The sequence below is a fragment of the Dendronephthya gigantea genome, unplaced genomic scaffold (assembly GCF_004324835.1).
Source record: "Dendronephthya gigantea isolate DGI-Jeju-01 unplaced genomic scaffold, DenGig_1.0 000118F, whole genome shotgun sequence".
Classification (NCBI taxonomy): Eukaryota; Metazoa; Cnidaria; class Anthozoa; order Malacalcyonacea; family Nephtheidae; genus Dendronephthya; species Dendronephthya gigantea.
Window position 1 is genome coordinate 173,319 of NW_021163128.1, and position 15,837 is coordinate 189,155.

Here is a 15,837-nt window from a genome sequence, read left to right on the forward strand (position 1 = left end):
TTACAATTTTTGCATTATCGAACTTGTTCGCCATTTTGGAATAAACGAGACACGATCAAGTTCAAAGTGCTTGTCTGCAGTCGTTCATCAGCTTTAATTTATGTTAATTTATGTTAGCAACCCCACGCAAGCCCCACGCACAGTTAACTGCGTGATTAGTTAACTGTCCGACTAACTACGCTTTGTGCAACGCAGTTAAGTCATGTAGTTAACTAATTACAGTTAAGGATTTAACTACGGTAGTTAGCGCTAACTGCAGTTAGCGCTAACTACGTTTTTATACAACCGGCCCCAGGAATTCAAGGTTATGAAGACTTGGAATCGGATGAAAAAAGCTCATAACTTTATTTACATGTATTTACAGTAAAATGTTGTTTGGGGACAATATACTGCATAAACTGCACTTCGGTCATTAGTAATTCTGTTTATCTATAAATTTGACTTTGGCCACATGCTGCACCATTATTTATAACTCATTGATGTTTAGCACTCACTTGTACCATTGATTATTAAATTTGGCTCTAGCTTAATTAACATACAGTGTAGGTCAAAAGTCTGAGTCCAGTCGATATTTTTTTCTGAATTTTACAATAGCTGGGAAAACATATAGTGATTTTAACATGCGCATTGTATGTTGGCAATGCCTACCACATTCCCTCTTGTCAATTGTTGTAATATTTAAGTAATCACAGTAATCCGGGTCACTCTGTGTTTGGACAAAAGATGGCAAAGAACTGAGTGAAGGAATACGAGGTCAAGTAATCGCACTGAGCAATGAAGGGTGTCGCAGCGCAAAATTGCGGAGAAGATAAAAGTGTCCAAGGGTACTGTGCAGCGAACGCTAGAAAGGTTTCGAGAATCAGGATCGTATTCTACCAAACAAAGATCTGGGAGACCAAGAGCTACCACTTTGAAGGAAGATCAGTACATCAAGACAACATCTTTACCCAACAGAACCGCCACGGCTGGTAACATCCAATCAATATTTAATGCATGGTCTCACGGACAAGTTGCAGTTTCAAAACCATTGCTAAGAGCTCGAAACAAACGACGAAACGATTGTTATGGGCTCGAAAATTCAAAACACTAAAGAAGATTGGGAGAATGTTCATTTACGGATGAATCCAAATTCAAATATACGGAAACAAGCGGCGCATTATGTTAGATGTTGAAAGAATGAGAAATTTGTAAGTTCTTGCAAACCGACGGTGAAACATGGTGATGGGAACATTCAGGTGTGGGGCTGCTTCAGTAATAATAATGTGTTGGTGATCTCTATAAAATTAAGCTGGAAAAAAACAATACCACTCAATCCTACAAAGACACACCATACCATCTGGGTTAAAGTTGTGTGGAAAGGGTTTTGTGTTGCTGCAAGATAATATGATCTGAAACACGCTTCTCACCTGTGCAAGAATTACTTAAAAAGAAAAGAGGAGAAAGGAGATCTGAAAGTTATGGAGTTATGATTTTCCACCTCAATCTCCGGACCTAAATCCGCTCGAGAATTTATGGGATCATTTAAAGCGAGAGAAAGTAAAACATAATCCCACGAGTAAAGACACATCCGCCATCTTACTCGACCTACTATGCTGGGTCGAGTAAGATGGCGGATGTGCATTTTACTGCTCCTATAAATTTGAAAATATTTTTGTAAATTCTGTCGTTTGTATTATACTTTTTGTTAATATTTTTGTCTATTTGTCATCATCGTGATCTACAATGTCTAATAATACTGCAGAGCAATTAAAAACAATATTAGACGAGAAACTGGACCAGAAACTAACACCTTTGAATCTGAAAGTTTCTGAGTTGAGCTTTAAGCTTGAAGATGCAATACCCTTTATGAATTAGCTAATTCTCAGTACGAGGGAGGTAATGATGAAGTTTAAAACTCATGAGGAGGAGAGAATTAAATTACAGGAAGAAAATAAAATTTTAAAATCTGCCCTTCAATGTACTGAAGACCACTTATTCCATGTATGAATTTGAACAATATTCACGACGAGAATGCATGGAAATCCAAGGCATACCCATCTCTGAAGAGTCAGTTAAAGAGTCAACTAATGATATTGCTTGTAAAGTTGGTAAACTCATGGGTGTTGAGATTGCTCAGGAAGATTAATCTGTAAGTCACCGTTTGCCTACTAACAAGAGATATAAGGGAAACAAGTCAACACCAGCTATAATTGTGAAATTCACTCGAAGAGATGTTAAAGAAGCTTTCTTTCGATCTCTAAAACAAGTTAAAGAATAAGACAACTTGCGATCTTGGGTATAGGATCTCAAATCCCATTTATATTAACGAAAGTTTGACGGAAAAGAATAAAGAATTATTCAAACATTGCCTGAGAACAAAGAAGGAACTCAATTACAAATTTATTTGGACTTCTAATGGCAGGATATATTTAAGACTGAATGAAGGAAGTTCAGTTATCCATATCAAGAATAAAGATGAGCTCACTAAACTACCGAGCTAAGTACACTCACTTATCTATATTTTATTTTTATTTATAGTAATGATTATGTCTTCTGCTTCATGTGTGAAATGTAGTCGTTGTACTTCGTCTACATCTAGTGTTAATGATACTTTACTAGAGCTTAATAATCTGCCATATTTAAATATAACATCGCCACTATCAAATATTCCCTATTTAACTAATCTTGATATTGATTTAAATATGCCCTCCGATCAAAATTTTGCTTATTATACTACACATGATTTTCATTCTAATCATGATATATGTGAGTTCTTATCTCATCCTGGTTCATTTTCGGCATTACATTGTAATATTAGGAGCTTGTCAGCTAATCATGACAGCCTTGTAGATATGCTGTCTGCATTGTATTTTCCCTTTTCTCTAATTGGGCTTTCTGAAATTAAGATGAGAGAAGGTCAGGATCCGCTAACTAATATACAACTAACTGGATACGAGTTCCTTCATAAGCCAAGTCTTTCTAATGCTGGAGGAGTGGCTTTTTATATTAAAAATAATTTTAATTTTAAGATTAGAAATTATATAACAGCTAACGATCTAGACTTTGAGGGCCTCTGGATTGAAATTGAGACTTTGGGTCAACCAAATATAATATGTGGTGTTATTTATAGACACCCTAATGGTAATTTGGAAAATTTTATGAAATATATTGATTCAACTATTGATATAATTCATAGGGAGAATAAACTTTGTTTAATCATGGGGGATTTTAACATCGATATTTTAAAGATAACATCACACACTGCATCCGATGACTTCTTAAATACACTGGGTTCTTTTTTCTTTCATCCACAAATCTTACAGCCAACTAGAATAACTGACCATTCTGCAACATTAATAGATAATATATTTCTTAACTCAATTGAACATTTTGTTATAAGTGGAAATGTGGTGTATGATTTGACTGATCATTTGCCAAATTTTGTGATAATTGAAAAATTCTCTCTTCTTCCTTCAAATGTTAATGTGTATAGGAGAGATTATTCAAAGCTTAATGAATCAGATTTAATAAATGACTTTCAACTTGTAAACTGGCATACAGTTCTTCAGGTTGGCACATGTAATGATCCTTCCTTAATGTTTGATCTTTTTTATTCAAAATTAACTGAAATAATTGATAAACATATACCTGTTAAAGAATTATCAAGGAAAGAAATAAAGTTGAAATCAAAGCCTTGGATAACACAAGCAATTCAAAAATCGATCAACATTAAAAATAAATTATATAAAAAATATTTAAAAACAAAGTCTTCTTATTATCATTCCAAATTTAAATTGTATCGAAATAAATTAAATCACATATTAAAAATTAGTAAAAGAAAATATTATAATAATTATTTTATTCACAGTATAAATGACACTAAAAGAGTCTGGAAAGGTATAAAACAAATAATTCATTCTCTATTCATTTACCTCAGATGGGGTAAATGAGATAACTGATCCTATTGCAACTGCTAATGCTTTCAATGATTATTTCTCTAACATAGGAAATGCCCTAGTTGCTACAATTCCTACCGCTCAAAAGTCACCTCTGCAATATTTAACAGATCCTCCGTCCAGTAGCTTTTTCATTTCTCCTGTTACATATATTGAAATTGAAGACGAAATCTCCAAGTTAAGAATTGAAAAGGCTGCTGGTCCCTCTTAAAATTTTAAAGACATTTATATCAAAACCTTTGGAAATTATTTTTAATATTTCTTTTACAACTGGCACTGTCCCAAGTCATTTTAAGTTAGCAAATGTCATACCAATTTATAAAAGTGGAACATTGAATAGTATTTGTAACTATCGGCCAATCTCTCTCCTCTCTGTATTTAATAAACTTCTAGAAAAATTAATGTCTACTAGATTGCTTGATTTCATACAAAAGAAAGCAATATTATTTCACAATCAGTTTGGGTTCCGTGCTAAATATTCCACTGAACATGCTATTCTTAGTATAATCGACAAAATTCAAACAGCAATCGATGAACGTGACTATTCTTGTGGCATATTCTTAGATCTTAGTAAGGCATTTGATACTGTTGATCATAAAATTTTAATTGACAAATTGGAATATTATGGCATAAGGGGAGTTGCCAATAACTGGTTCACCTCTTATTTAAGGGACCGCAGGCAAACAGTTACAATTAATAATACTATTTCCTCAGAAATGAATATATCCTGTGGTGTACCGCAAGGATCTGTTCTTGGACCTCTATTGTTTATCATTTATATCAATGATTTTCATCGGTGCTCCAATTTCTTTGACTTTCATCTTTTTGCTGATGATGCAAATTTGTTCTCCAGACATAAAAACATTAATACTCTACAATCTCGTATAAATAGTGAATTAGACAAGGTTAATATGTGGCTTTGTGCAAATAAGTTGTCGCTTAATGTTGAGAAATCTAACTTTGTACTTTTCTATCCACCTCAACGGAAAATAGGTAGTAATTTTGTATTAACTATTAACAATAATATACCTTGTTCTTCATCTGTTAAATACCTTGGGATCCTGATCGACTCAAATTTTAATTGGAAATCCCATATTGGTAGTATTTGTAATAAAATTAAAAGAAGTATTGGTATGTTGTCTAAATTATGCTACTATGTTCCGTTAAAGATTCTGGTTAATCTTTATTATGCTTTGATTCACCCTTTCCTAACTTACGGTGTAATTGCTTGGGGTAATACTTATGCAACTACTTTGCAACCTCTTTTCATTTTGCAGAAAAAGGCTATGCGAATCATGACTTTTTCTAAGTATGACGATCACTCTAGTCCTCTATTCAAAAAATTAAAAATAATTAAACTGTTTGATTTGATAACTCTTCATGTTGCATGTTTTATGCATAAATTCTATCATGAACTATTACCGTCTACTTTCAATGGATTTTTCATAACAGTAGACGCAGTTCACAACTATAGTACAAGACTGGCCTCGAAAAAATCGTATTATCTTCCTAAGGCAAGAACTAATTATGGTTTATTTAATATACGTTTCCTGGGAACTAAAACTTGGAATAGTATAGAAGAAACGGTAAAATCTTTTTCCTATCATAAATTTAAAAAAAAGCTGAAAGATGACTATTTAAATCAATATTGACCTTAGTTTCTAAAAACTCTTCTAAATAACTTTGTCTCTTGTATTTGCTCTCGAATAGTATAACCTTTGTAAATTTCATGATATATGTGTAGATCCATGTGCTGTACTATGTGTGTATTATATGTTGTGATTTGAATATTCTATGTGCTTGTACCTTAAATGATATAAGTTTTCGACCATAGATCCGAATATAAAAATGTCTGTAAAGTTGGGCTTCCTGGCATTTTTAGCCTATTAAGGTTATTTCTCGAAGCCTGTGCCTATCATCTATATTATTCTGCAACTGTAATTTCACTATGTAAATTGATTTAAGGTACAAATAAATTGTCTCTGTCTCTTGACAACCTGTGGGATGTTCTAAATCAATGCTGGAATAAACTTGAGCCAGAAGTGCTAAACAAACTTGTTCACTCTATGCCAAATAGAGTTAAAGCTGTTTTAAAAGCAAGAGAGGACATACAAAATATTAGAATGATGTTAACTTGACCTAAATCATATAACAAATTCCAACGTTCATGTAAATACCGATTGTATGCACTTATAGTGCTGTGTTGCGTAACAATGTATTGCATATCAATTAAATTCAAAATCATATTGACTGGACTCAGACTTTTGACCCCCACTGTATAAGTTACAACAATTCCATTGTCCTAATATATTTTAAATACACCATCAGACTGATGACTTGTGTCTGTAAAATAATAAAATAATAAAGCAAGATGCCCTTTTCGGGTTAAATGTATGGTTAATTGGATAATTCTTTAAACAGGTGCAATTGCAAAAACTGTGGACTTGAATTCTTGCAAAATATATCGGAGTGCTATTGTTGTAAGGAGCTTGATAGTTGTTGTGAGGCAATGCAAAATGAGATTGCATTACAAGATATTCCTCAGGGTTCCACAATAAATTGTATTGTTGACCATCCAGGGTTTAATCCTCTTTGCCTCCAAAGATGGAGTCTTAGAATTGCAGCATGGCAATATAAGACCAAAGGAAAAAAGGTACAGACAAATTGGAAGTGAGGATAGGTATGTGAAAAATATTCTAATATGCTTATATTGGTATCCAATACCAGCATTGTGGTTATTGTGGTATTAATGACACTCAAGATTGCATTCAATGAAAATATTGAAGGTTTTTGCAAAGATTTCGCTGTTCGGCCGTTGCATTCCTGCTATGTTGCAAAGTCGGGAGAAAAAATAACTGCCTTGAATATCAGTGACACAAATACAATTACAATGCAAAGTGTTATTAATTAAACATATAAGCTGGCATCCAACTTTGATACAAAACCAGAGTTGCAAATTTTAGAATATGGTCTGCTGTCTGATATTTAGACTTTGTTAATTGTAGGAAAGTACAAAAACAGATTGACAAACAAGATTTTTTATTTGATGACAAAATAAGTAAAATGGGAGTTGGAAATATATGTTAATAACACCATTTGCACAATAAATCCTTTTATTATATTTATTCTAGGACATGGAAACACCCACCATTTTCATGACCAACATTTTATTTACGGTTGTTTAAGGATTTTAAGCAAATCTATGATTGTCTGATTTATTCTATTTATAATATGGAAAATATTGATTTATCCAGATGTGATACCACTGTTAACATCTGATATCCAAAATTTAAAAGCAGTATCATCAGCATATTAGGATACCAAAAATCTCAAACCCTGCTCATCTCTGCACCCAATCCCTATTTTTTTTCAAATATGTGCAAGCTTAATAATTGCAGTAACAATTATTGTAGTTAACAATTGGTTGGTTTTCAATTCTAGGTTTTATCAAGCTGTGTTTTCTAAAGAGAACTTTCCAGACTTGTGTATGGAATACTTGGTAACAGAAGAGTGCCATTGCCTGCTTGTGCATGTACGGTTACCAGAAAACAGTTTTCAGTTGAGAAAGATAATGCATACAAAGGATTTAAAATTGATGAGAAAGATTAACTTGGTATTGTATATTAATTTAACAATAAATTTATAATTGACACTAGTAAAGTGAAGTGCATTCAAAAACAAAGATACAGTAAGTTCTTCTCTTGTCAGATGCTGAGATGTCACTAGTTTCATTTACTATCATTCAAACAGTTCATTTGATCAATTTCTAAACTAGTGATCCAAGGATAGTGCAAAGTTTGTGCCTTATAAGCATTAAGCAGAAAGTGGTTTCTTAGGAAACTCCGAGGTTGCTTTTTTCTGCACACCGTATAAAGAAAAGGTGTATTAACTATGATTACTGCGAAAGTTAACAAATCAAATGTGGGAATTTGAGAATTATCAACAATATTGCAAAATGGGTGCTAAAATGGGCCGATTCATCTGATTATAAACAGACAGATTGTACAATCTTGCATGTCACTGCCCACCATGCACAATTTTGCATGTCAATCTTGCACGGTGGCGTTAAGTCGCATTGTAATTTCTTTGTCAATACAACCATTTGCAAGCTTCCGTTAAGCACGCCGTCAAAACAAGGTTTTAAAAAGTTATAATTAGCATGTTTGACAAGTCAAACGTGACACTTTTTCGGGTGTAACTTTTAGTTTTGGCGATGTCGCCAAAACAAAATTAAAATTTAACGGCAGTTTGTAATATTTTTGTAATGTTTTGTAATATTTTTGCATCTTGAATATTCAGGACCGTAAAAGATCTTAATTTGCGCAATCCCATTCCGATAACAAACGTTGAAAGTACAGTCAGTGTATTTTCAAAGTAGATGTAAAATACGACAAGGCTGTTTGAATTTTTTATTTTCCTATTTAGTGTTTGTGACAAGAGTTAATTTGTGGCATAATATTTATTTATTTTATTTTACACTTTTTGCTATAAAGAGATAAAGATACATGCATGGAATTACACACAGAGAAGAGTTTCTCCAATAACGGAGTTCAAAAACAGTTGAAATAATTGCTCAGTAAACATTGAGGAGTGAGACTAACATTAGGAAAAATTATTCGACAAACAACTTAAAAACATATACACTTAAACAGGATAGGTGGCCGACAAACATATAGATTTACACAGAGCAGCTGGATTTATACACATAGAGAAGACTTTCTCCAATAACAGGTTTGCAAAAACAGTTGAAATAATTGTTCATTAAACATTGAGAAGTAAGACAAACATTAGGAAACACTTTTCGACAAACATGACAAACAAACAGACGACAAATCAAGCAATGGAAGTAGCGGGGAGTTAACAAACAAGTAAAAAACAGACAAAGAATAACAGTGGACAAAAACGTTAACGAACGAAATACCCCGCAAATTAGTCATGCGCTATCGTAAAGTTAGCAACATGATTTCGTTAATGAGATAGTTAACGAACAGGTTGTATGACATTTCATACATACAGGCATTAAAGTCCTCGTATCTTCAGAATTGTAGATACTGTTCGAATGAAGTAGGAGATTTGGTGGTGTCTTTAACGGTACAAAGAAGCATGTTCCATGTACTTTGGAAGCTTTGATATAATAGCTGTTTATCACACTAACTGTTCTTCGAGTTCGACACTTATAGTTAAATTCAGTGTGGTAACATTGATCGCATTACCATCACTTGTTTCTTTTACTGATACATTGATGGACGTGTTACAGTCGGCGTTGTTTATGATCCACTTGAAAGGATACACCATATCTAACTGTATGTTCAGATATTTAAAGTCTTTGTACGATATATTCATTCATGTGCATGGCATGTAGGACGTGGTTGTATACGTTTGATGGTATTACGTTGGACCATTAGTATTCGACATGTGTTTGTAAATTCATTGGAAGATAAATTGTAGTTATTTACATTCACCACTCTCCTTCATGTGAGATAGAACTATGACGTCAGTTCTCAACTGAATAATCCGTTCACCCGTTTCTAGAAGTTGACAGTTCACCGATAATTAATAATAGATGTAAAATTTCTTTTCGTGTCACTGGCATTAATTCCTTGTGGCTTTTATGTTCAAACTGTGCGTTCTTGTTATCTTTCACTCGGCCTGGAATTCGCTCTTTACGATTTAACTTGATCGTAGTTCCGTAGTTTTCATGTGACTTCATTGTATCACGATAACTGACAATTTACAATTGATAGGTGTGTTCCAGGAGTAGATATAGTGTGTAGTTATTAAAGTTGTGGATCTTCGTTCTTGCTAATAGTTAGCAAAATCCAAATTTTATCATTTAGACCTGAGGATGCAATATTGTAGTTTTGTTCTTGGATTTGTGTGATTTTGTCTGCAATAAAAAATAAGCACTTCAGTACATAGTTGACCTTAAATAAACGCAATACAGGAGTTTGAACAGCGGCAGGAAAAATTTTCTTAAATAGTTAGATGTGATCACAAACGTAACGTAATAATATGTTCCAGTACCTTAGTTATTGCTTTCATTCTCTTAGGCAGCTTCCTTTTATAGTGTTGAATGAAATGTTAATCTTTACTAAGTACGATGGATGACCATGTCACTGAAATAATAAAAAAATATATAAGAATATACAAAATGACAATCACAAAATCAGATTTTAAAAAAAACTTACCTCCTCAAAGACTTGAGGTCATCACGGGGAAATCTTCCTCTGTCCCTAAGAAGTAGGGACATGTACATAGACCCTCCAATTTGTAGAGGAGGGAAATGATCTTCTAGTCCTGTATCCAGTGTTTTGGACATTTTACCTTTGCTTTGAAGAATAACTTTTTTAGTTTTTGACTCATTCTGGACATTCTACCTTTGTTGTGAAGAACAACTTTTTACATTTTGACTATATTACCATAGTGAACTGAAATTTTATCGGGGTTTTTTATATATTAACTATTCGTATTTATTATAGTAACTTAAATATTCAAATTAGTGAGAGGAAAATAGGCTTATGGTCGCTGAAGTACGATTCTAAAACTCCTCTGCTTTTTACTCTTTCAGGGATATTAGTATATATGTGGTCAATTTGTGTTTTATAGTCTGTTGTCACCTGTTTAATAAGTTGGACGTATTGCTTTTCTTGGATTAAATACTTAGTAAGTGTATTTTTGTCGGATACATTTTCAAGAAGGTTAACATTAAAGTCACCAAGAATGATAACAGGAGTATTTGTATCATTAATATATGTAGAATGTAAATGTTTTAAAGCATCTATGAACTTTGAAATTTTTACTTTTGATTTAGAGCGATAAATTCCTACAATGTGTAAATTATTTACTGGTTGGTTTACTTTAAGTAATGTCATTTCTACATGATTATAGTTGCACCTCAAAGGTTCTGAAATTAGTTGTATATTGTCCTTTATGTAAACAGCAGTTCCGTAAGGTGTTCTAGCACCATCTGGGATGAAGTCATTTCTGAATAGTTGAAAGCTTGAAATCTGATATAATTCATTGTCGTCATTACTACATAGAGCAGTTTCTACAAACATATTGATATCTGCGGCTTGTACATTATAATCACTTGCAACGTCAGCAACATGAAGATGCAATGATCTGACATTTTGGAATAATACTTTAAATGCTCCACTAGTATCTTTATAGAGAAATGGAAGGTGACTTTTTAGTACACAATTTTGTCGTAGTCTTGTCATTTCTTCTTGTACTTTCCTGCTCACTGCTATTTTCTTTTCGTTCAAATTAAGAATATGTAATCCCGAAATGTTTCTAAGTCTGCTAAGTGCGACGTAATGCATGTGCTCTCGCTTTAAAGATGGAAGGTCAACAACGGCTTCATTTAATGTATCTCCTTGACAACGGTGAATAGTCTTGGCTGCAGATGGTCTTAACGGAAACTGTCTGCGAAGAACTTGTATTTTATTTTTGGTGAACTGTCTTTTTATCTCAAGAATTGGAACCCACATTTTTTCTATACTCTGATTGTAAAGATAAGAGTATTCTCTGCGATAATCATTCCCAATGTGTTCTTCTTGAAATAAAACCCAGATGATACTTGGTCTTGATGAGCCTTCTACGCGGTAATCGATTTTCTTGATGATACATTCAGGACCATTAGTCATACCATCTACAACTGATACATTTGTCATGAGGTCATACTTAGCTTCTTTAAGTATTGAACACACTGAGTACAAGCCCATGGCTTTCGAAGGATTTGCTTTTTGAGTCTTTCTTTTAAATCGTCAGATAAGTCTCCAAGTACGATATCTATTGCTTTAACGTTGACCTTTTCATTTGACGATTTCTGAAAAACGTCATGGTTATGTTGATCAACTGCCATATTAGTATACAAATAATGAACGTTTATGAGTGCAATGGTAAAAATATTTTCACGAGGTGAAAGATGGAATGTTCCATTCAACGAGGCGATAGCTGAGTTGAATGGAACATTCCATCTTTCACCAAGTGAAAATATTTTTACCATTGCACGAATGAAAACATTCATTATTTGTTTTATATAATACCAAAATAGACTGTCTCGTTTCAAAAATATAATTTATTAAAAAACATACTGTATGGATCAACAACCATATTTTTTTTTAAATTAACATAGGCTAACACGAAAGAGCAGATATAATGTATTAAAATTTAGTGATAAAAGTAGTAAAAATACAAATCACTTGTTAAAAACAACTGGGCCATGAAAATGGAAGTGTTGTGTGGTTGATGACAAGGAACTTTGAATGTTCAAATTGGATTCACTTAATAGAAACTTTTCTTGTGAATCTGTCAACAATAAATCGTGGAAATCATCAGTTTCCTCTCTTGACTCTGCCACTGGAATATTTTTTTCTTGCATTTGCGATGAAATGATCGCACTCATATCTTCCTTCTTGGAATTGCTTGTACGAACATAATGTTTAAGGGATGACTCGGATTTGTGTCCTGTGACTGACATGATGTCACAACTCGCAACTCCTGCTTCATCAAGAATAGTGACAGTTGTAGCTCTTAAACTGTGGTTTGTATACACAATGGAGCACCCTGCTTGTTGCAAAATAGTTTTCATCTTGTTTCCAATGGTGTTGACACCTAATGGTGCGATTGTGTACCATGGTGTACCTTCTGGTGGAGCTCTAGGTTTAGGCCTTTGCCATATGCAATCTTGTGCAGGGTTTAGGACGGCTTTCAATGCTAGGAATGAAGTAACGGGACACTTTGAAGAGCCTGGAATCTCATACATATGTCCACTGTATCCCTCGTTGTTATTTTCTCTTCTGGTTTTCGTGAGTGCATCGCGATGGGTTATATACTGCAGACCTTTGTAATTTTTCTGTATAACAAAGTCAGTTATTTTCATATTTCGTAAGTTTTCTCGCCCCCTGTTTGCGAAATACATCATAACGTCAATAAACACTTTGTCTTGCAAACCTTGCGGTGTACTTAAATCCAAAGACGATAGTATTTTGGTTATGTCCTCTTTGCTTATGGCATCTTTATGTTTCACAACGCCTTTGCCCTCCTTTTTGAGCTTTACCAACATTGCTTTAAAGACTTTATTGCTTTGTACAAATTGATTACTGTTAGTGATATCAATACCTTTGATCGACTGGAAATGTTTACGTATGCCATAGCGAAGCCCATGCATAGATTTTGTCGAGTATAATTGGCCATCGTCCTTTCGTAGTCCAGCGTAACACCGTACAAGGAAATTATCGAGTTCTAAATCCGTCATATTCTCCAAAGATGTTTCACCAGCGCATGAAGCAAACAAGTTCATATGTGAAACGGCATATTTTATTTGCCTTTTTGTATTTTGGGCGTCTGTGTCTTCAATAAGATGAGAAATGTCCTCTTCATTTACGAAAACAAAAGGCTTACGACTAGCTCCCGCCATTTTGAGGTCTTTGAATATTAGTGTTTGCATAAAATACATTAACCTCACATGTGAAAATCGGGTGTAAATAAATGCGACAACGGTGCAAGAAGCATTTTGATGGATGGTATTTACTGAAAGCATTAAGAGTGCAATGGAACAAAATGTATAGTACAATTGCACTCTGGAGAGTGCAATGGAACGCTTTCCATTGCACTCTTGGGAAATGGGACTTTCTATTCAATATCACGTGATCGTCATCAACCAATTAAACGCTCTAAATTTAATGGGGTATTATATAATACTGAATAAATGGGTTGAAGATATTGGATAATCAGGATGTTGTGGACTAAGGTTTAAAATTCTTTCTTTCAAAACCTCAAGATCATTTTCAGTATGATTTCCTTCTCTGATACGATTTAAAATTTAAGCAAATTCTTTGTCTTCTTTTTGTCGCATAATTTCTGATAATTCGAACATTTGAAAATATTGTTGCCAGAGATTTGTTGCTAATGCAGCATAACCATCCTTTGAATTCTCAAATATCCAATTATCAAATACAGGTTTCAGTTGAAACAAGTCGCCAACAGTTATTATACTAAGACCACCAAATGGTTCTTTTGTGCCCATGATTTGTTGTAATCTTTGGTCAAGAAAATTAAACATACCACTGCCCACCATAGATATCTCGTCAATAAAGATAACTTGCATTCTGTGTAACTGAGATCTTATTGTGTTCAACCGGTCTCTATCTAGAGTACAATAATTCAATCCTCTGTTCGCGGGAATTTTAAACGCGGCATTTCCTCTTATGTTAAAAGCAGCTTTGCCTGTTGGGGCAACTTTTACAAGACTGACATCATCAGGATCATTCTGAGGTTGAGAATTTAAGTATCTTATAAGAGCTTCATACAAAGCATTAGTTACAGTACTTTCACCTACACCAGCACCTCCACTTAAAAATAGTCTCATTGGCAGCTTATCAGTCTTGATAGAGTTCAGTACATGGTAAAAAACTCTTTTTGTTCAACATTAAGTGATTGGACAAGTTTTCTAAAATCAACATCATTCAGCCTTTTTACAACAAGTTCTTCGTGATCGTTTGTTCGGGGATAAATGCCAATATCATTTATCAAGTCGTACTGGGCATGATGTTTATCTTTTCCAGGATCAAAGCATCCGAATAATTCACTTGCTTTCGGGCCAATTTCTCTGTCTTGTTCATCTCTATACTGTGTATTTGGAGCGACTAAATTCTCTTCACTTTCAATATCTTGTACGGCCTGATCAAGAACTTCGGTGTGATTCTCATATTGTTTTCTGTTTTGTTCTATCACATCTTTGACAATTTCATATTGGTCTTGGTAATTTTTCGAGTCCTTCAAAAGATCTGTATTTTCATTCCTCCAAGCAGTGTAAAGCATTATCTGTTCTCTACAATAATTTTCTGCATCTTTGTTTTTATTAAATCTAACAGACCGTATTATTCTTGGCTTTTGCCTTTTCACCAGCGATATTCCACCTTTCATTTCATATTGGTCATTTTCATTTTTTTCCTGTTCTTTATCAGAAAGATCATCATCTACATTATCATTGAAATTACTCTCTAAAAGATAATCATCTATTAATGTTGAATTTGATTTGTGTTTGCTTTGTTGATTACTGTTGATTACAATTGAACCAAGCGACAAAATCCGCCAGACATAAATTTTCCAATTTTTCCAATTTTGGTCTTCTCTGGTATCTTTTAATAATGTTATCTTATTCAATATCAGCAGAATTATCAGGGAGTTCTTTAATTTTTAATAAGAATGTTCTTTCATCTGGGTCAGATGTACTGATAAATTGGAAATCTCAAGATGATCATCTCAAAGGTATTTGCATTACTAAGTAGACAGCCTCTTGTGCACTTATTTCGACAGCATTGAGAAATTTGTTACCTATATGTCTCACTTTGTTAACAATGTTCTTATTGCCTTCTTTTGCTTCTTCGCATGCTTTACGAAGTAACTTGCTCATTCCTCTTTGACCTTTAGTAATATATGAAAGGATATAAACAGCGCAAGCGTAAGGATCTAACACGTACTGAATATCCATATTCGCCCTCCATGCTCTGAGTAAGTTTGGATTGTAACAGTTAATTCGTATCTCAGCAGGTGATCGTTTCAATAATAAAGTGTTATGTTTAAGAGAAAGTCTTATAGCTTTTAAGTATTGCTGTTCCGATAAATTTAACTTTTCGAGAAACTCATCAAAGGTCATGGTTTCATCAGCTTTAATAGAGTTTAATAAAGAACGTATTCGTTCTAAAGCTTTCTTTAGTATATCCAAGATATTTTCGTCTAGATCAGTTTCAGATAAAGGCTCTAAAATCATAGTTCTTGGCATTGGTGGTAATGGAAAATCAAATCTGCAAACAGCATTTCCTCTTTTCTTGCACGTTTTGGAGTGCTTATGTCTTTGTAAATTTATTAGTTCAGTTAAGCCATCTGAGTCAGTCTT

The 15,837-nt window shown here is 33.6% G+C and overlaps 1 pseudogene; it reads right to left on the reverse strand.

Annotated features, from left to right (window-relative positions):
* Positions 1–14,333: 14,333 nt before the first annotated feature.
* LOC114535440 lies at positions 14,334–15,354 on the reverse strand (annotated as a pseudogene).
* Positions 15,355–15,837: the final 483 nt, after the last annotated feature.